Source organism: Taeniopygia guttata, chromosome 3 (genome assembly GCF_048771995.1).
Source record: "Taeniopygia guttata chromosome 3, bTaeGut7.mat, whole genome shotgun sequence".
Lineage (NCBI taxonomy): Eukaryota > Metazoa > Chordata > Aves > Passeriformes > Estrildidae > Taeniopygia > Taeniopygia guttata.
Window position 1 is genome coordinate 29044571 of NC_133027.1, and position 22759 is coordinate 29067329.

A 22759-nucleotide genomic window follows, 5' to 3' on the forward strand; every position below is an offset into this window, starting at 1 on the left:
ATCACAATTAAACACTAAAACAAGAAAAATTAAAGCAAAAATTTTGCAGTGAAGCTGTCTTTATTTTTGCATGCCATATACACTGTAATAACCTGAAAGAAACAGGTGAATCTGAGTAATAGAGACTTCTTAAAATAGAACAATAAGTCATTGAAGCATTTAGTTTTTTGATTTCATTAATATTTTGAAAATTTAAGAATTTGAATGGTGGATCCATTGTGCAAGACCGTAGTGAACTGTTTCTTTAGCATTATATGTTAAAAAAAAAAATTGTTTTTTCACCTCAAATAAGTTGAAGTACTATGAATTGTTGGAGGCAATTTTGCTCAGAGCAGTACTGCATAGGAAGAAAAAGTCAGCAAGCCAAACAGCAGAAATAAAGTCTAGCAAGCAAGCTTTATTATTCTCTTTAGAAAATAATACTTTTGCCTTTCAGAATTAGAAACCTGTATTTCTCTTATCAAGAAATTCTTTCCGTGTGCGTATCCATGATCTATAAGAAAAACATTTTTAAATGGAAAAAACCCAGAAGGATCCTAATGGAATTCATTCTTGGGGAAATCATTTACATTTTCAACATCCAAAAAGTGCTAGAAATGCAAATTAATAAGCTGTTTTGTATTGAATATTACTATTAGTAGAAGAAAACAGATGAATGCTAACCTGTATAAATAATAAGGCAAGAATGCCCATTAACAATCTGACCAAGGACTTAAAGTAACACAAATGCAAATTTCAAAATGACATACCCAGAACAAAAATGTAATTAATTTACTTGTATTAAAAAAAAAAACCAAACAAAAAACCCACAAAAAGACAAACTCACAGTGTTTTTACTTCTGTACAGTTTTAGAGATTTGCTTTCTTCTTTCAAGTTTACCAAGAAGAAAGTATTTCCCCCTTCACCTAAAACAATCCCTTCTTGCTGATTAACATTGCAACTACAGAAAACAGAAGGCAGCTTTTCCAAACACAAGAAGCAGAGCATAAAGTACCGAGTCTTAGTTGATAGGAAAAAGTGAACATTGAAAACTGAGTTACAATCCAAATTGTAGTTTAGAAATTCTGGAAAACTCCATAGGGCTCTCTGAAAGGTATGTGTGTATAGAATCCCTAGATCATATTTTCCCAAACCATAAATGAAATAAGGTAGTATGTAGGAAATTGCTATAAAGATTAGTAAAATGCTGTTATATGTTACTTATTAGTGAACAATAATGTTGCTGTGTGTATAGCATTTTGTTATATTTTCATAATCACAGAATGGTTGAAATTGGAAGGAGCCACTGGATGAGGTCTGGTTTAATCCCCCTGTTCAAGTAGAGCTCTTGAATATCTTCAAGGATGGAGACTCCACAAACTTCCTGGCCAACCTGTGTCTGTTCTTGGCCTCCCCCACAGTGCAAATGTCTCTTCTGACATTCAGATGCCAGATATACTGTGCTCTGCTTTGTGCCCATTGCCTCTGATCCCGTCACTGGGAACCACTGAATGAGCCTGGAAGTCTTCTTTGCATGCTCCCTCCAAGTATTTGCACACATTGATGAAATCCTTTCTGGGCTTTTTTATTTCCAGGATGAATAGTCCCAGATGTCTCAGACGCTATTTATAAGAGAGATGCTCCAGATTCGTAACAATCTTCATGGTCCTTCACAGACTGTCTCCTGTGTCTCTGTTGTACTGAAGATCCAGGCAAAAAACATTTCAGGTTTGGCCTAATCAGTGCTAAGTAAGGGAGAGGGATCACCTCCCTTGGCATGCTGAAAATGCTCTTCCTAGTGCAGTCAAAGGTACAGTTAGCTGCCTTTGACAAAAGGGCACATGGGTAGCTCATGTTCATCTTTGCACCCACCAATATTCCAAGGTCCGCCCAGCCTTTTCAGCTGTGCAGCCTCCAGCATATAATGGTACCTGGGGGTATTCTCCACGTGCAGGATTTTGCAATTTCCTTTTTTGAAGTGTATGATGTTCCAATAAGCTAAATTCTGTATTTTTTCCCCTGGTGAATATATTTTATTTTACACTTACACAAAACCAAACCAACTAACCAACCAATCAAAATTTGATCCAGTCTTCTTTTTTCAGGTTATTCAAGGAGTTAGTGTAGTTTCTTTTTCATGCAGCACATAGAAAGGATGAAATGAAAGTATGCTTATAACATATTTTTGAACCTTTAAAATATAAATTTCCAAATTAGTATTTGTTATTGTTTCAAGATATTCACAGTGAATATCTTAACAGTGATATATTTAATCATAGAGATTTTAAGAAAATGACATAGCTACAGTTTAGGGGTCTTAAAATGAATTGTGCATAAAAGCACCTCTATTGCAACTTCTGTGATCCTTACTGCAACAAAAGCATTTTCATTATACTAAGGTCTGGGAAAGCTACCCCAGTGATAAGTAAACAATCACACATGACAAAAAAAAACCTATCCTTCCATTGAATAAAGTCTGATTGTTTCTTGGAGAAACAGATCCTAAGTTATTTATAATTATATCTCATAGGATATTACGAAATGCAAGACGGTATATTTTATGGAAGTGATGAAGTCATTATCATATCTTCCCAATACCATGCAATTAAATTATTACTTGGGATGATATTGTGTGGTCCAAGTCTTGTGCAAGAATTGTACTTAAAGGTAAACAAAAGAGAAAAAAAGAAAATGTGCAAAATTGAATTCTCAAAGACTGAGTATATCAAACATTCTTTATCACTTTACAGGCTAAATAGAAATTCTAAGAAATCATAGCATGAACAAATTTTGATCAGGCGTCTTAAAAAAGTCTTTAAAACTTTGCTATGGCATAAATGACATATCATATATTTGAGCAGTGTTAGTCAAGAAGATTTTTTTTTCTTTAATACAGCTGATGTAAACGTAAACTTTTCTAACTTAAGTAAAATATTTGGGCTTCTCTTAAAAGTGTGGTGGCTGACAGTTATTTACTTCAGCCACTAAAGAACAGTTACCTGTCAAAGAACACACTTCCTGTAATAAAGGTTTGGAATTTTTTAATATACTTCATTCTTCTTTGAGCAACTTTTAGCACTGGAATAAATTATTCAGTTTTGAAAGATCCACTTATGTTCACAAACACATAGTCAAAAGACAGTACTTTGATAGCAGTGACATAGTTTGGAATTTTCTAGGTCTTCCTTCTGAAAACATTTACCTTTTGTGTTTAAAAGTCTGTACAGGTTTTCAGTAAATATGCACCCCTTATTTACTATGATGAGAACACACAGAATAAAAAATATTAGACAAAATTTCAGTGGTGTACACAACCTACTATCCAACAAACTTAAAACTTGTTGAGTTGAAAGCCCTTTGAACTCATTACAATCTTAATGCATTAGCAGTTGAACCCACTCTTAAATCAGAATTTATGTGACTCAGAAATAAACAAACACAAAATTCTGAACCTTCATTCTTGGCAGGCCTGAATTGCAATTTATTATTTTGAAGGTGTGTGTATATATATATACAAACTAAACGTAAGAAAGACAAAAAAAAAAAAAAAAAAAGGAAAACTACAAAGAACTCATAGTCTATAGCATAAGAGTACAGTGAAGACTAAAAATAACTCTTTTATTTAGTTGTGTCAAAGTCTAGAAGTGGAAATTTGGAATAATTTCTAAAGGTATGGTAGAAACAGAATAGGGATACTGTGGAAAACTGAACTAGGGAGCGTGGAAAATGAGGCTTGCAGTGGACAAAAGGATTTAGTTGAGGAATGGTTTGGAGATTCATAAACAGCACAAAAATTATACATATCCATGGGTGTGGTCAGCCATCCCTGGGTTCCAGTCATTCAACCTAGCTGCAGCCAAAGAGTTTTGGACTGTATGAGAGTCATGAAATACTCACATCAACTAAGACAAATATCTCAAAATCTTTTACTAAGTTCTTGTCCCTAGCTTTCCATCAAAATAGGAAAAGATAAATGAGGGGGGAAATTGAATTGAGAATTGAATTATGTAAATGGAAAACTGACATAAGTAAATATATTCCAGTATAAAGTCAATCCCAATGAAATAACCCTTGACTTCTTAAGATGTTTGATCCTTTTTTTTTTCCATGAAGCTGGGGTCCTTTCCTTCTCTCAGACACTATCATAATTACCTTTGAAGTTTTGAAGTTTCTTCGTATTGTCAATTGATTTTGCGGGTTTTTCTTGTGGATTTCTGTTCAGCAGAAGAAAATAAATACTATGCTTCATAAGTACAAAATGATGTTTTCATTTTCTTAGTCTTCCAGTTAGATGATTCAGATGCCTAATCATTTTACTACATCTGTAAAGATAAATTACATGTTTAGAAATCAGGCTGCAGATGTGTTTATGTGAATGTCACATCATTTTTTCTTTTTAAGGCTATCTGTCATTGAGGTAAAGTGAAGATGAAAAATTCTGCATTGCACTAGATATGCCTCTATGAGAACTTAGAGAAAATGTTATGTCGTATCCACTGTAGTTAGAAAATGAATTGATAATGAAAGTCAGCATTCTGTTTTCTGCACACAGCATATGATTCAACACAATATTATTCTAAAATCTAAGCAAATTTTGTCAGAAAATGGTACAAAAATATCATTCTCTTAATTGGTTAGGAGAGTAAATGTACTCCTTTATTAAATAGAAAATTCATTCTCGTTTTATTTGTAAAGATATATTTTAAATTTTTCATAAAGTTGTTTTTAATACAGAGGTTGTATTCTTCTAAATTTCAGTCACATTGAATATTTAAGCATATTTCTAGATACCCACTTCCAGAAACCGCATTTCCAGATCCAAAGTTAAGATAAACATTAGAGAAGAAAACTGTTTCAACTTGCAATCAATCTGTTTCTGCTTACAAAGTAGTTAGACTGGGGTCACCAGTGCCTTTTTACAAAAGATGTGAAATACTAAATATTCAATTTAACTGCCTTTCCTTCAGAAATCTGAAATACAACTATTTCATTTCACAGAAGGATAAAATTTGGGAAAAATAAAGCCATGAGAAGCTTCCAGAGTTAAGAGTGGTAATTATAATCCTGTTTGAAAATTACCAACATTATTTTTAGAAAATAAAATCCTAAAATTGAGAGAAAGGGTGAGAGATAAATAAAAAAGTTTTCCTTGCTTGTGATGAATCCTAATTTTAAAAAAAATCAGGAAACTCTATGAAAATTTACATAAGAATCATTAGAGAGTTTTGTGTGTCATTCCTAAGAAGAGGAGAAGCCATAGACTGACAGAGTGTTTATTTCCATCAGAAATTTACTGTAAAGCCTAAAAACCTTTAACTTTTTTAGGTTGGTCATGATGATTTAGATGAAGCAGCCTTGTTGGAATGACTATGTAACAGAATAGATATATTTTTGGAGACCTGTGGTTTTCAGTTCAAATTTTCTAAATAAGTGACTGTTTTTCCTGCACAGCAATTTTGCTTCTTGGTGACACTCTTGTTTTTATATAATTTTATACAACAGCTGTTATACTTCACTCTCTGCCAAAATGCACACAGACACACACTTGGATGTCAAATCAAGTCAGCCACCACTAAGGTTAGGAAACACCAACAGATAAACAGCAAGCATATATATTTTCTTATCATAATGTTATAAATTGTTATAATTTTTTACATCCCCACACTTCACCAAATAATATAAAAATCTGCAATGACTGCACATATCATTACAGGATTTTCACACTTTGAATTCAAGAGCTTTAAAATATATAAAGATGTTTCTGTATATCTTAAAAATCCTCCAAAATAGCATTTTGCAAGTAACTTTTTTTCTGAGAAAATTCAATTAAAGTGCATAGAATAACAGGGAAATACAATAAGTAATACTGTTCATATTATAAAATACTGAAAGCAAATTGAAAGATCTGAATTCCAGAAAGGTTTTGGTTTTTACTCTAGTAATATATCAATGTGAAAAATTACTTGCTGTCTTGCGTTCCAATTGCTTGAGCTATGTTCTTTTTGTTAAGACAACAGGATAAAATTGATAAAAAATGGGTTTTCACCAGTTTTGATTTTATTGTGTGTTTTGTAATATAAGAGATGTATTTTTACCTTCTTAAAGTGTATTTTATTTTCATGGATGCATCTGAGACAGATATATGCTTAAAGTAGTCAAACCTGCTTAATATGGGTATTAAAAGTGGATTGAATTCTTCTGGTTAGTTAACTGATGTCAGGCTCACATAAATTTCTCATTCCACTGGCCCATGAGTGGGAAGTTAAATTTCAGCAATGTGTCTGAGATCAAGCTTGATGAGCAAAGCCATCACTTGTTTACAGTTTCATATGTGGAATATTCATTGATTGATTTGTTTTATTTTCTTCTTTTTATGTACTCTATATTTTCAGTCACTACATAGTGTGAACAATTTTATCATGAAGATAAGACAGTACAACATCAAACACTTGAATTCTACAGAAATATTAGTTATAATACACAAAAATTTGATTTAAAAAAATTCTGAAGACAAGGATAAAACCAATTATAATATGTTTTGAGGAAAGAAGAAATGGATTATTTTGAAAGTTAGATGTATTATTGTTTGTTTTAGAGTAAACAAAGCCTACTGAAGAAACAGTCCTCCAAATTTAATTCAAAGGCCTTCCTTTTATGTTTTCTTATCAAATAAAGGATTAAGATAACAGTTATCATTAATAGAGTTTATTTATTTGGTTTGGGTTTGACGTGACTTTTTTATCCTGAAGCCCTTCAGGACTTTGCGATTCATGCTATGTTTTCAATGTCACAAATGGAGGCCAAAGGCTACACTTAGGACATTAGTATTTACTAGGATATAATAAGATGGCTAAAACTGCTACTGCCACTGTTATTACTACCATCACCAGTTCTAACAATGCTAATACAAAACCGCCATACTTCATAGCCCAGAAAATGTGACTTCTGTTTTAGCAAGAGAAATCCTGTCGGGTGCCTGAAGGAAGGATGGGAGTGTGGTTAAAATATTATGAAAGTAAGGCCACATGGGCTCCAGATGGAAAAAAGAATAAAGCATGACCACAACCAGGCCACTTCTCCTTTGGGTTGATGCCCCAGGGTGGCTGAGGGCTCTACCTACCTTGTCCTCAACAACCTCCCAGGCTCGACCTCGCCAGAGACAGCTCAAGCTTCAGGGACCATGGCAGGCTGAGGCTCTTGTTGGGGAAAGGGATGGGTGCCTACAGCACCAGCATGTAGGTGTTTTTGTACAAAAATGTGAACTATAAAGTTTATAAAGCTGTTCTGTTTCAATAAGTAATTTGGACTGTTCAACTATTAAAATATTAATTGGGTTAGCCATAATTCCTTAGCTCCCTGCTTTTGGCGCATTCGGTTTTTGAAGTTAACAAACTTTTAAGTTTTACAATGGTGTTCCTGGAGCTGCAGGTAAAGCAGGGAGGGAGAAATCACTGACACCAACAAAATGTTAAAGTGAGCTGAAACCTGCTCAAGCCACGGTTTATTCTGAGAACCTGCAGGACCAATGCAGAGCTTTGTACCTTTAACTAAAACAACAAGAATCAAAACTGTTGAACTAAAGAAAAAAACAAATTATAGCCCCCCCACCCTGCAAAGAGTTTGCCTAAGAAAAGAATAAATGACAGACAAATAAGCAGACAGATGGGAGACAAACAGGGAAATGGTCAAACCGTCTCATTCAGCAGAGTAGTAAGTAGTCCCAATGCATCATCTGTTTATCTGTTGTCTACTCAGCTTTTATTTTGTTTTGGATTGTCTTATTCTCTGTATGGAGTGGGATATGGGCCACACAAACATATATTTTGAAATAAGATATGACAAATAACATAGAACAAGTCCTGACTTAGTCCCAGGTGCTGTAAGGGACAAGGCAATAACATGGTTCCTTGAAAATTTAACAGGTGGATGGGGGAGATTGGCATCACTAAAGGATTGGGGGCACAAAGTGACATGTTAAAGGTCAATGTGTTTAAACAGTATCAGTTTATGAGGGGAAGATAAGTATTAAAGCATCTTGAGAGAGGAGAGAAGCTATTAGTTGAACGTGACAGAAAATGGTGAGTCAGGAATGGATTGAGGAAGGTTACATGATCAAAACAAGTGCTAAGTTTACAAGTCTAATTAAATAACAACAGGTAATTTGCATTTTTCAAGCAATGGAATAAAGGATATAATGATGCCCACTAATGTTAGTTTTGTCAAAAATCTTGTACTGTAGAGACTGCTTTTCTACCTGCTCTCACAGAGAAACAGAGACCAGAGACGTTTATCTTACATACGCATATTTTTATATAATATTTATATATTTTATATACATATGTATTTATTTTTCTATATTTATATATAGATAAAATTTATAATTATATATATATATACATATATAAACCTAGATAGAAAAATTGACGCAGAGGTTCAAATGGAATAATTAGAGTCTGGCTGAAAGTACGTAAACTTCCCCAAAATTAGGAGAAACATGCTTGAGAAAAAGTTTGGCATCTCTTGTTTAAGGGAGGTGTACAATTGTGTTTATTGTTAAAGCTAGGTCACAGTATCAAGAACTGTAAATTCCCTTTCCTTAGTTCTTCTTCCATTGGGTTGAAACAATGTACCCTGCAAACTAAATTCTGTACCTCAAATCAAAAGATTAAATATGATATAGATTTTTTAAATGCACATAGATATGAAATGTTTCTTTAGTATGCTATCAATTGGTACTATAGACCAGAGTCTATATGTCTCATTTTTTCATACAGATTACGGAAATAATTTTTCTTGCCTTTAACATCAAAGGAAATAAATATGGACATTTTATATTTAATAAGCAAAAAATTGAAAGGAATGCTATGTTAAGCCATTTTAGCTATTTGAATATACAGAATATAGACTATATAGAATAACAATTTAAGAATTATAATAATATTTGTACTTGTTTGCTATATTATTCTGCTCCAAGTCATTACCTAAAAACTACTCTTAATGATATCATGAATAGTTCATTCTTTTGTTTGTAATTTCCCTTTGGCTGGTACAGTATTTCTCACTGGTACCCAATACTTTCAGTTTTGCATGCAATATAAAAAGAATACTAAGATGGAAGGATGGCTGGACTATTCATTGCAAACTCCTTTCCTAACCAGCAATTCTGATCCTATTACTACAAACAAATTTTGCCAAATTGTTTTTTGAAAAGGGTGCCAGCTCTCATTAGTTTAAAAATTACTCCCTTTGCTCTTTTTCTTAATAAATGTAAAACAAAGAACATTAAACTAGTGAACTTAAACCATATTTTTTCACTTAAATTACTGTAATGTAGATTAGGCTACATCCTCATTAGTCCAGTTTACCAAATACTTTCATCTGTTGAATCATCCTTTGGATCATTTCTTAAAATCCTGTTCCAATTGAAAAAAGAATCAGAACTAGTGTTAGTAGTCACAACGCATTGCTACTGAATTTTTTATTGGACATAATGCTCTTTTCTACCGTTAATTCATGGTATAGCAGGACTAATTCCATCATGTAAATATTTAAAGATGAGATTTGGGGATTTTCTCCCTAAGGTACTATTACAAGTCAATTACAAAATATTCAGACACATTGGCTACACAACAATAGCTACATTGCCAGATACAATATTTTTAGACAAATAGTTTTTTTTTTTCTTTCTCATTAAATGAATTAATTTATAGCTTTTGGGTGTTTAGTTTTGTGTTTTTAAATCACCAGGTGATTTTAATAACTGCCTGAGAAGACAAATCACTGAACAATTTTTTTTTCTTATCTATATTTTTTCTATCTATATCTATTCATATAGTCCTGTATTTGAAAAAAAAAAAAAAAAATTATGGTCCCTGTAGTGATTAGTAAATTCCCTTAAACATCAGATGTCATTATCCACATTTTAAAACTTTTATCCATATAAAAAATATAACTTTACACCAAATAAATGCTTATGTTTTCAAAAGCAACCCTTAAATTTGTAAATCTAACATCGCAGATCCTGCAATATGAATATGAAAAGATAATATAAATTCTCATTGAATACTAAATATGGCCATTGCTGCAGGAATCTTACTGTTTCCTACATTTGTTCCCACATAAATATGTCAACAGCTCAATTTGATTGCAATCCTTCCTCTTCCTTGTAGTTTTTAACTCTGCTATCCTTACAGCATAACTGTTTATTTTCTGATTGAAAGGATAAACATAACTAGAGTTTGTAAGATGGTGTCTACATAGGGAGAATAAAAATTGTGAAAGAGTATGGTTGGTTGACCATTGATGATTGCCAGGTGCCCATCAAGCCACTCTAGCCCTTTCCCATCAGTAGGACAGGGAGAGGAAATACAATGAAAAGCCAATGGATCATGTTAAGAACAGAGAGATCACTTACCAATTACTATCACTGGCAAAACAGGCTTAGACAAATTGATCTAATTTATTGTAGAAATGAATGCCCCAAGCCTCTCAGAGTAAAGAGGTATTTAGACAAAATAACATGCTTTAACGTTTGGTCAGGATTAGGTTGATCAGACATTTGGAGGAAATGATCACTGTAGATCCCTTCCAACTGAAATTATTCTGTTTGTTGCCTTTATGAGAGACAATGGCGACCTGGTTGCAAGGCGACAGCATGGCAGCCCGGCCTGTCCAGGCTACTCAGACTAACGACACACGCTGACACCAATGTGGTGGACGGTCGAAAGCGTTTATTATCTTATCTCATGGGTTTAAATAGTCTTGGGGGACTTCGCTACGTCAAGGGGGGGTTGGTAGGGTCTCTAGGTTAGTCGGGAGTGGAAAACTACTGGGTTAGGTGTGGTTACATGCTCTGGGGTTAATAGATAATGTGAAGCAGGGAGAAGGGGGAAGGGTCTCTCTTTCCGTCACATCCCGAGATCTTCCGTTCGCCTGTCCCTATCTACCACATCTGTTCTCCTCTCTTTTAATATATTCTATTCTTTCTATTCTGTAGAGTCCTTCATGAAGGACTGTTCCAGTAGTCTTTAGGTTCTTGTTAAGTGGCCAGTCATTTTCAGAAAAAAACCCAAAAACCAAAAGCAAACAGAAAAACTCCACCAAAAAAAACAAAATAAAACCAACACAACAACAAAATCAAAAACCAAAACAGCAACAACATCCTTCCTCCATAACTTCTTCAAAAACTCAGAGAATGAGAGAATGGACTATTTATAAATGTTCTTTTTTTCACATATTGTTTACATAAACAATCATTTGATTTAAAAGATATTTGGAAGATCTGGACCACATTTCGTAACCACTGGGACTCAACAATTAACAAGGCAGCTAGTTATTTGCAATTTTAGACTGTTCCAATACCAAAAAGACATTGAAATGTTGGAGAAACTTCAGCAGAAGTTATCAAGACAGTTGGAGGCTGTAGCACTTGCCTTGTGAGGAGAAGTTCATGGAGTAGGTCTTGTTTGGACTGGAAAAGACACAGCTTTGGGAGAGAATTGTAAGCTTGTCTGACAATACAAGGTAGTGCCAAACTCCCTCAGAGGTGTAGCAACCAGATAAGAAGAGAGAGTCACATATTGCACTGGAAATTTATAGTATCTAAGTGGATTTTTTTCACTCTGAAAGTAATCAGGAAGTGGAACAGCTTGCCGGAATCCCATTCTCCAACACTGAACTGGAAAAGACCTTGAACAACTTTTTCTGCATTGGCACTGCTTCCAGGAAAGGACTAAACTGCACAACATCTAAAGGTCCTTCCTGTCTAAGTTACTTGGTTTTTAATATAATCCTTTTGTCATCAGGAACTATCTTTAAAAGAGCAATTAAATGTACTTTTATTTTATTTTATTTTATTGATTTCTTTTTGCTGTCTCCAATCTGCATTATTTAAAACCCACAGAAGCACTTTCAAGTATCAGTGTTGGCACTACAGTTGTTAAGATAGTTGTAACCTATCTTTTGTAGTTGTTATGGGATTTATAGAACATCTAGAAAAGTACATTATCTCTGTTTCTATGCAGGAAGATATGTAGGTTAAACTATAACGATATTTATTTGAAAACTAAATCTAATTTACCAGAACAAAGTACAAGCTTTTCAACACCTTTTATTTCTTTCTGAGGTGCTTTTTTTCACCACTTAGTTCAACAGACATGCAATACAAAATGTGCAGGGGAAGAAGTAGAGACCATATTCTTTTTAAAGTCACACTTGTTACAAAGTTGAATTTTTTGATTAAAATTTTCACTGCCATTTTTGCATTTGAATTTTGAAAATTAATTTATGTCTATTTTGTAAAAAAAAAAATCCCCAAATCACTATCCTTTGTATCATATGCTATATTTTTCCTCTCTATTAAGAGAAAAATCAAACATGGAAAATTATGGATAATTTTTTTTATCTTAAAGAAAATGTTTTGACACTTATTTTCTTCTTTTTTTTCCATTGTTTAAGATGTCAATTATCAGTCTCTTTTCCAGTGCATTGTGGTGTACATACAATGAAAATTTTTGCGATTAAAAAAGAAAATGTAATATTTCTAATAAAATACAAATAAATATTTTAAGGATGAGGTAGTTAAAGATCTAGCAAGTTTAATTCAAAGTCTAAAAGAATAGTATAGCAATTGTACCTGAAATTATGACTTGACCAAATAGAATGTCCTATTCCTTTACATCTTTCATTTTTCCAGTGTTCCAGGATTTCTCAGGGTTTTGGTAAATGCTAGCATAGTTCTAAATTATAAACATTTTGATTTAAGATATTCAGTGGTGTGGCTCTTAGAATGTTCCTTTGCAGGGCCAAGATGTGGTGTTCAATGGTCTTCCTGGGTTCCTTGTAATTCAGAAGATTCTATGATTGTATGAATACCCTCAGTCTTCCTTTGTTGCAAAAAAGAAGAAATAGAAATATTCACCGGTCAGATGTGAACATATACTTCAGGATGAAATTGATGAAAAATTGTATTATTTCTTTCTGGTATTGTCTGTAAAGTGGTAGCTCAAATGTAAATATCTAAAGAATGAGCCTATATATGATCAGAAGACCAAATACTATATCTGAATAAAATTTTAATTTTCAAGAACTTTTGGTAGAAGATATCTCTTAATGGATCAGAAAAGAAAAGTTTAAATATCAACTCAGCCCAAATCACCCAAAAGCACAAATCAAACCACTTCTTAATTTTAAAACTACATTTGAGGACTTTAGGTAGTGTTAACTAGAAATTTTACTGATCTTCATCTCTTTTCAAATATTCACTGATTCAAAACTTGCATTTTAGATTGATCTTAATAGCTCTCTATTCCCTGCTAATCATGTGGAATTCTCCACTGATTAATGAGAGCTTAGATACCTAGGATTTTTCTGTAGACACGTTATTATGCAAAATGGATCCTAGCTGTGAGCCTTTACTTAGCAAATGCCCTCATGAAGGCATGAGTTCCATAAGTTCCTTATGTACCACCAGTGTAATATTAAAAAACAAAAACAACAAAAAAATTAAAAAAAGGAAAAAAATTATTGGGGAGAAAAAAAAAAAAAAGCTTGGAAAAATTTATCATAGCTGAAAGAGGGAATTCAAAGAATCTTTTGCATTAGTTCTGCCGGTGCACACTTACCAGCTTTATCCAGTCTCGATTTTAAGGATAGATTAAGTTCTACTTGTTAGTTGCATCTTTTTCAGGTCTTCCATGATTGTTCTTCATCTAAGGTTTTTTGTTCTTTTTTACCTTGGAGTTTAGAAAAGAAATGTCTATCTACTTTACTGAAAATTCTAAAACTATATATATATCTAGGTTTAGCTATTCTTTTTTCTCTTCAGCATTTGATGTCAGCTTTACCCATGGTCAGTGAGCAGAATTTTTGAGTTGATGGCAATCTTATTCATCTTAAACCTACACATCACTATTAAATAAAAACAAACAAACAAACAAACAATAATAATAAAGAAAAAAAAATAAATCTGAGCCGGACTACACAATTAATAAATTAATGTGAGTGGAATTCTTACACACCTAATTAATTCTATTTTTGCATGCTTGTAGGAGTTTCTAAGTTTGCATGTAGGAGTTTCTAAGTTCTTATGTATTCTCAGAACCAATATTGATTTTTCTGGCATAATTTTCTAAATAATAGTTGTTTTATTTTTATTTAACACTCAGAAAGTTTTTCTGTCATTTTCTTGCTTACATTCCACATCTATTTGCCTTTTCAGATACATGCTTCCAGTTTTGATGTTTGGGTGTCGAAGTCCCCTCTTAACTGACTCATTCCTTTTAAACTGATAGGCTATCACCTCTTGGATGTTATCTGTTGGTAATTTGGTGAGATGTCTAAAGAAATGGTTTATGCATGAAAGCATGCAATGTTGGGAAAGAGTCTAATTTCTTAAATAAGAGGGAGACATAATCCATTAACAGGAAAATCTTACTGAGCTGGGAGACTAACTGAAAATTTCTGTTAGGAAATGTGATATGTCCTTTGCAGCAGAGAGTACAGGGTACAATTAATATACAAATTCTTTACTCATGCCTAAAAAAATATTTCAGTGCAACACCAGTCTCTCTATCTTTAATTTTCTTCTCAGCAATTCCCTTTCATTGAGAAATAGATTATATATTTTCTCTGTCACCTCATGGTTTTGACCTACATACATTTTTAAGGCAAGCTCTTAAAATTTGGAGGAGGACATCTACTAAAGTTGCTATTGGAATAATTCCCAGGAAAACTCATGACTAGCAATTCTGGGAGCTATAAAAGTGGTAAATTTTACTTCTGTAGAATGCCTTGTACCTGATATTCTGTTAAGCAGTTTTACTTTGAACAAATCCCTACATTTTCTCCAAAAAATCTAACAGCAGCTAAAAATGAAATGCTCTTTTTACAGTTTGCATCACTTAATAAAATTGTCCTGGAGATTCTTAATTTTTGCATATCTTACCAAAGTCTAAGCCTCTCTTACATAGTGTTTGTGCTAAGAGAAATTTGCCAAACTCTGGTTTTCATGCACTCATTCATTTATAAATACATACATCTGTTTGTTTTCAATTTATCTTCAGTTAATACCCAAGGACAACACAAGAGGTAAGTTTTTAATGTGAGATAGGGAGCTTTGCTCTCCTCTTGTAAATTTTGTCTGGCATTCATACTTAGGCTTATTGAAAGAAAACCAAATAAAGTCCCTATTCATGGAGCTGAATATTCAGAATATTTGTCTGTCAGTATTTCTGATTCTAGTTTGCAAAGTAATCATGGAACTATCTTTACCATTTGACATTTGAAAATATACCTACTTCATCTGAAATGCTAATATGCTTGAGTTTACTACTGCAAATGCAGTTTCAATATAAGAAGCAATGGGGAGACACAAAGTGTAGAAAATACTGTAGGTAACCTCAACTCCGATATGCTGAGATCCATAATCCAATCTCATTTCCACCACAGTTAAATACAATCTGGCAATACATGTCCAAAACATCTTTCTTGTTAGTTTGTTGTGGGGTTTGGCTGTTTTTTTTTTTTATTTATTTATTTTTGGAAACACTTCTTTCACCTTGAGATTTATGGACTTACTAGTGATGGTTATGTTTGTGATTAAAAATTTTATATAAATATACACAATACTTTGAGGAATGTCAAAAATGCATTTTCTCCTGAAAAAAAAATATTATATATATTCGGTGTATTTTAGATTCATTTCAACTCATCTCCTTTTTATTTAACATTATTATTTTTTTCAACATGATAAGAGCTAGGCATATCTTTTAAGTAATTTGATTATTTTGTGCTTGAAACAGTACTATTCCTTCCTAGTACTTTTAAACTCCTTCTTGAACTTAGCATAGAGAGGTTATATCCTTGCTTTATTAATATTTAAGGCAGACTGAATGGAAAGAAATGCTTATGAAGTCCAGACATCTTTGTCACTGATATAATAGTACAGAGAGACAATTTTCTTCATAAGAGCAGGAAAATAGTTCTGTCTGTTCCATGTTGGATCATTTATCTCTGTTACACTGATGAATTCATTTTAGTGATAATGCTTTGCCTGAATAATGAAAAGCTGGTTTAAGATAGCCTGATGGTCAAGATGGAATACTTACATTTTCTCCAATTACAGGAAAGCTTATTTTTAAGATTCACTGTTCAGGTAATTAATCTCATTTTTCTTTCTGTTTCTTTTTCTCTATACATTTTGTCTCTTTCACCATGATCCTAGAGAATCCATTATCATAACGTTTATAGATATGGGTTTACTATTTTGTTAAATGAGCTCTCTTCACCCTCATCTACTACTATTTTTACCTATGTTATCAGAAATTCTTGAAAAACTGGTATTTTGCTATAGCTTTGGTATACATTATTTTGTAAGTGCTACCAACTTTATCAGTACACTACAGATTTGATGATTTCTTTTTCTTGAATTTAACACCAGCAGAAGTGCTAAACATTTGATTTAATGGGGTGATAAATAGATTTATATAGTCAATGAGTGTTTAATTCTAGAAGACACAATTGCGTTATCTAATTTGATTTGCTGATTAACATAAACTGTAGAATTTTATACTTTTAGGCCTGTATTAGACACATGATTTATGTATGACTGGAGTATTTCCAAAGAAGGATAGCTATTCATAAATTAAAGGTGTCAAGAGATTTGCCATAATTTGAGTAAATTCTAAATTAGCAACTCAATTAAAAGCTTGCTTCTAAGTTAATTTTTCTGAATTTTAATTTGTTATATTCTTTCTCCCATGGACTCCAGATCCTTCCTCAGATTCGTCCCACTGTTAAGGTATTGAGTGCTATGTTATTTTTCCATATACCAAATTATTTGAATCGCAAAATTGAAGACATATAATAAAGTAGATCAGATAAAGACATTTTGATAAAAATTCACAAATTATCACACTTCTTTATTTCTAATAATATTTTGCTTGTGGGAAATTATTTTCATAGTTAAAAAAAAAGCTTGTTTTTTCAGATTTTGAATCCATTGTGTGTTTGCTGGTACAAATAGTTTACTTTGTAAGCCTTGAAGCAATTTACTGTGTAGATTTACATAGTCTTAGCCTGTTCAGTAATGACAGTACAAGACTATCTTTCCTGGTGTGGTAGTTCTTCTCCCTAGGACTAAATTTTTCATAAATTTAATTAAAATCATTATCAATCTATAGAAAAATCACCAATTTTTCAGTTGTAAATTGAAGTATTTCTCCAAAATAAATTAAAACTTCTTCTGAATGTGTTTTAACAAACACATAGGTATAATAGACTTGTGCTTACTTCAACCTGTTGATTTTTTCTTGTCTCTGCATTTAAAAAAATGTATGTAGTTCATATATAATGTGAGCTATTAATAAAATGACATCCTGAAAAAAAGATGGACAGAAAAATCTTCTATTAAAATCTGGATTTAGGAAACCACAGCGAAGCGATGGCTCTCGCTCTAGGCTGCTGCAGAGTACTCATGGGGTCAACAGGGTGATTCAGATCCTCAGGGAAGCTTGTGCTCTGGCATACATGACCCTAACAGTAATTTTGTGTTGAAAAGTTTTGTTTTGGTATAGCTGGTGTCTTCTCTCACTGTGGACACTTATTGAGAAAGGAATTTGAACATATGCTCGGCAACCTGCTGAGCAGCCTTTAAGCTAATTGACTGAGTCGTGACAGCTTGTGCTTGATGGGCTTTTTAGGGTATACCAACCTTAAGGAAACTGATCATCAGAGGCATTTTAAGTAACATATCAACAAAAATCCATGTTTTCCCTGTTTAGGAAGATAAATGTGTTCTGGATATTTGTTGAATATCGTTGCAGAAAGATGAAATTTTCTCTTGTGGAATCGTTGCATAAATTATTTTGAACAGTAATTTGTTCTTAAGCAGTTAATAAAAGATTAAGACAGTCACCCAGAAAGCTGTCATTAAAGTATCAGTGTTATTACAGACGTTCAAAATTCTCTTCCAGCTTCATCTTTCAGTCTCATCTCTGGATACAATACACTTATAGCCTGAGATTTTAAAAGCTAGTATTTCTCTTTCCTTTAGTCTAATTTATTTATATGAACCAGTTCTCCAGAAATTGTTTTTTAACATAGATTGTTTAAAGCCTATTTAACTGGATAATATAAAGTAATCTCTACCCTTCTTCTAGTGTGTAAAATAGCCCTAAAACTGAAACTCATTAAGGCCTCATATCTTCAGCTTCCTGCTGCTGTGTGTTATAACCACTGGCTTCACCTATCTCATCCTTGGATGCCATTCCCTAACTGTCTTTCAAAACATCAGTGTCAGCCCCCAGACAGGGTTGGAGCCATTCCTGTAAGCCATGTGTTTGTAACATCACACTATGAATTTTCTTGCAATCACAATCTCTAGTACAAGCTTATGTCTTTTTGGCACTACTAAGATCACTAAAACACATCACTAGTACATGTTGAACTCTTAGCTTTCATGTGAAAAATTTTAATAAATATTACTAATTTCTATCATATATTTTCTTTAAATGGAATTTGGCTTATTCTCATGAAACAAAACAAAACAAAACAATACAAACCCCTACAACTAACAGCATTAAAGGAAATAGTGGTTTTATCTTGCACAGGCATACCCTATACATTTTTTATTTGCATAATTTGAATTAGTGTTATTCATGGAAAAACTGTTATTACTATCATTTAGAAATTGGTTTCAGCAACATTTGGACTGAAAATACTTTTAGACTGTCATCTTAGAGCTGCAACAAGTATATTCTCAAAACATTAAGAGCATAATAGAAGACTGAATAGAGCTTCCTTTGCAGTGATAAATTGCTTTCTTCTTTTTCTTACAGAAAATTTCTGGTGGTTTAAGCATTTTAGGGAAAGTAAGATAGATGATAATATAATGGTGGTTATATACTTTAAGCTTTTTAAAATAGTTTAAAATTTTGCTCACATATTAAAATACATACAAACCCAGTGATGTATAAAACAAATCTTGAGAAAGTATCCAGAGTGTAACTCAGGCAAGGGCAAACCAGAGGTACATTGGATGTTTTACCTTGTGAACAAGTGAATAACTTGTTCAGCTGCAAATCAATGTATATTGATTTTGATAAGGTTTGAGTTTGGCATAGTTCCTACATAGCACTGTGCCCTGATTCCTGAATTGGTCATGTCTTCATGCTCATTTGTACAAAGTCTACTGTACTGTTTGCCACAAGCTTAATTTTCCTATTCACATAGCCTACTGCAAATAATTTTCTCATCCTCTTCCTCAGAGAGATTGATTTGAGGATAGGATAGTATGCGTTTAAGCCTAAAAATGCTTCTGTCTTCACCAGAAAGATATGGAGTATGGTTTTTTCTTGTTGTTGTGTTGTTTTTTTTCTTTTTTCCTTTTTTTTTTTTTTTTCTGGGTGTTTTCTTTTATTTCTTTCCAGTTGAACCATCATTCATCACCTCTAACATCACTGACAGGCATTTTGCTTGTCAGTCTCAGCAAATTAAATACACTGTCTCTGTCTGACAATGTGCATTTACAAAAGGTCAGTATGGAAAATTATATCAGTTCCTTAGATGTCACTTCTAGGATTGTTATAATAAAAACATTTCTCAATTTATTGATATCTTATGCTCAAAAATCATATTTTAAAGTAATTTTATTATATGCCTCATCAAGATGCTGCTTTATTTCTTACTGCATAATTTTGACAGAATTGCTTGGAAAATCAATGCCTCAGAGCTGTGTTTGGACTTACTGCTGAATCCAATTACAGTGTATTATCATAAAATGCATCAAAGTGAAATTTATTGATGGTGCTTGTTTAGTGAACGTTCAACTGTTAACTCCAAAGATAAATATTTTAATGGCGTGATTTCTCACCCTAACAAAAGAGCAAAGAGAAATAAACTCTGTGTTCTGGCACAACAAAGACTTTAGAAGCACAGCATTATACATAGGTCTACTCTTACCTGACTTCAATTACAGAAAGAAGTGCTGGACTTTAAAATGTTTTCTTTCTTTTTCTTGTTTCTGTAATTGATGTTACCTAAATAATAGACATCAAGTATATGCTATTATTTATACCATTCTAAAATTACTAGGTCATATTTACGGGTTCAAGAGCACTTGAAACCATGTAATTTGCCTGTTCAACATCCCAGATGAGACTGATGTGTTTCTGCCTCAGTCAGCTATCAATCTGATTGCTATTCCAAATTAAAAACTGGCATAAAAGGATCAGTCATTTTTTACGCTAAGAAATTTGGCTAGTGCATGTTTTTAATCTACTTCTGAGGTGCCTCCGTGCTCTGTGCTAAGCTACCTTTGATTCTGTGCAGTCCATATATAAGAATACTTTTTCAGTTTAAAGCTTCCAGTTTAAAGGTCCAAATTTGCATAAAACTAGTAATTTTCCAAAGTTAATACATTTTTCAATGTTTTTTGAATGATTAATACTAGCAAAGTTTACCTATTTTGTTAGTTACCAAGAATTCCTGAATTCTAACATATCTTACCCACTGTCTGCCTATGGCTATTAAGGTAAAAAACTAAATCTTCCCTTATGTGCAACAGCTTTAACTTGCTACATGTTGTTTTCCTAGGGGAATGTATTGATTAAGGGAAAAAATCCAAATACTGAAAATCAGGAATGAACTAGCACTTCTAAATTAAAATAATATGTAATTGCTGATGGTACACTCTTACTTCTTTAGCAAAATCATCATTCAGAGAATTTGAGCATGTGACTGAAATGGAAGTGTCTTGAAAAATTTCTCAATGTCTCAAAAACATTTAATTGGCTTCTAAATGTCTCAAACACAACTCTTCAATATACTTTCTACTTTCTGTAGGAGTTTAAATCCCCATCCATAACAAATAAACAGAAGTTTTCTTTCAGTCATCTGCTGAGATTTAGCAAATTAAAGCAATTCCCACCAATCAATATTTATTCCTTAAAACTGTACTGCAAAACAATTGCACATCACAAAAACTATTACTTCCTTTGCAGTGTCACACCAAAATAACCAGGCAATGCACATACAACAGATCAAAAAACCTTTATCCTTTCCTTAGTTCCCCAAAACATAATCATAAATCTCAGTCTTGATATCAGCAAATACTAACTCTTAGTGGTACTTAGCGGTAGATCAGACTTGATAATTCAAACAAATTCTACTAAAAAGTACAATAGTGAAAGAGGTCCAAAGTTAAACATGTGTGGCCGCTCAAATTTTGAGTAAGGGATGCTGAAAACACAACCTTTGCCAAAGGCTCTGCTTTTATTTTCACACCAATGAAAACAGAAAAAGCTGCTTTAATTTTAAAGAACTAAGGTCCATGACCCTTCTCTCTCTTTCTCTCTCCAAAATTCATCTTTTTATAGATGGTTCTAGTGATTAGAAAAAATATGGTACAGTTGCAAGCTGTGATAAGTACTACTAAAGTACAAGCCATGTGGCACGAAAGAAAAAGTGCAGCAGGTTTCATGGGCAGAATTTTATAAGAATTAATCATTAAAGGAGAAATGAGATATCATATAGGAAAGACTGGATAAAAATTAAAAACGTGCTATTAAATGTTATAAAATGTAGGAAGATGCATTTAGGGAATAATAAGGAAAATTTAACTGACAGTTTGGAGTGTTGCGTTCTTAGGTAGTTCTTGGACAGTTTCAATACTCAGTAAAATAAATAAGTCTTTGGGGCATAATATTTAACCTAACTAATGTTCAAAGAAGATTTCAACAAGGTAGGAGTTATTTCTACAGACCTTGTCACTTCAAAGGTCAGCACGTCTCTGAAAACCCACAAAACTATTCTACTGGAAATTTTGTGAAGATGACATATTTCTATATTAAGGAACATCATCATTTTGTAAAAGCTTTGAAAGACCTTAACATAGTAACCAACGAGTAAGTTAGAATTATGGTAAGGCCTAATTGTAACATGTCCGTGCAAAAGGAAAATGTGGACCAATGTTCTATTGCTGGAAGTATTTCTACAGAGAAAATAAAAAGTCATGTCAATAGGTTCAGTGAGATCTCATCTTCCAGAAAGGCTGCAATTCTACATCTGCAGAGGCTGAGTTGGAAGACATAACAATGGTAGTTTTTTATAATATCAATTAAATGCTTTTCTCACAATGTTTTCAAACTGAACATTTAATGGGAATATTTCCAATTCATGCATATTTTGCAATTGATGGAAAACCAGAAATCAGTTTAATAATATATTTGCTATACTAGTCTATTTGTATAAGAATTGCCTAGACTGGTCTAATTAAATTTTATGTATTGATAAGATAAAAAATGGGGATTTATTCCTTTATCACAAAACCCCAATGTATACTTCATAGTATACTGCACTTTATATAGTCCGCTAGACTATAGTATATAGCATGCTATAAGACATAAAAATCTCTATTGTAAAGGTGCAGAGCTAAGACTTTCTCATCCTGTGATGTATGCTAGAACTAAGTCTGTGAACTGGGAGGTCTGGTGGTGAGACAAACAAACTGCCTTTGTACAAGCCAGTTCAGGAATAGCAAAAATGTGCCCATAATGACCTTTATATCTGTTCTGATGTGGAGGAAAATATTTATTAGTCAAACTGTATGTGATAGTACAGGGAAAAGGAAAAAAAATGTACTTGTATTTTGCCCAATATCAATGAAAAGCCAGTGTCAGAAATCTATTCATTCAGATACTTCTCATGAAGAACAATATTGAAATGTTTACAGAGATATTTGCTGTCTTGGTTTGCTGCACAGATCCTGAGGTTTGTGTGCAG

The 22759-nt window shown here is 32.9% G+C and overlaps 1 long non-coding RNA gene across 12 annotated transcripts in view; it reads left to right on the forward strand.

Annotated features, from left to right (window-relative positions):
• Positions 1–22759, forward strand: part of LOC115494258 (uncharacterized) — a 153375-nt gene that overhangs the window by 53462 nt on the left and 77154 nt on the right. For 6 of the 12 annotated variants that reach the window (XR_012054923.1, XR_012054914.1, XR_012054915.1 and 3 more), the window contains one exon: positions 1576–13142. The exons of 4 other annotated variants lie outside the window; for them this stretch is intronic. This is a non-coding gene — a long non-coding RNA (uncharacterized lncRNA). Of the gene's footprint in view, positions 1–1575; positions 13143–22759 lie in introns of those variants that run through there. 2 more of the 12 variants (XR_012054919.1, XR_012054918.1) reach the window with 1 other exon arrangement.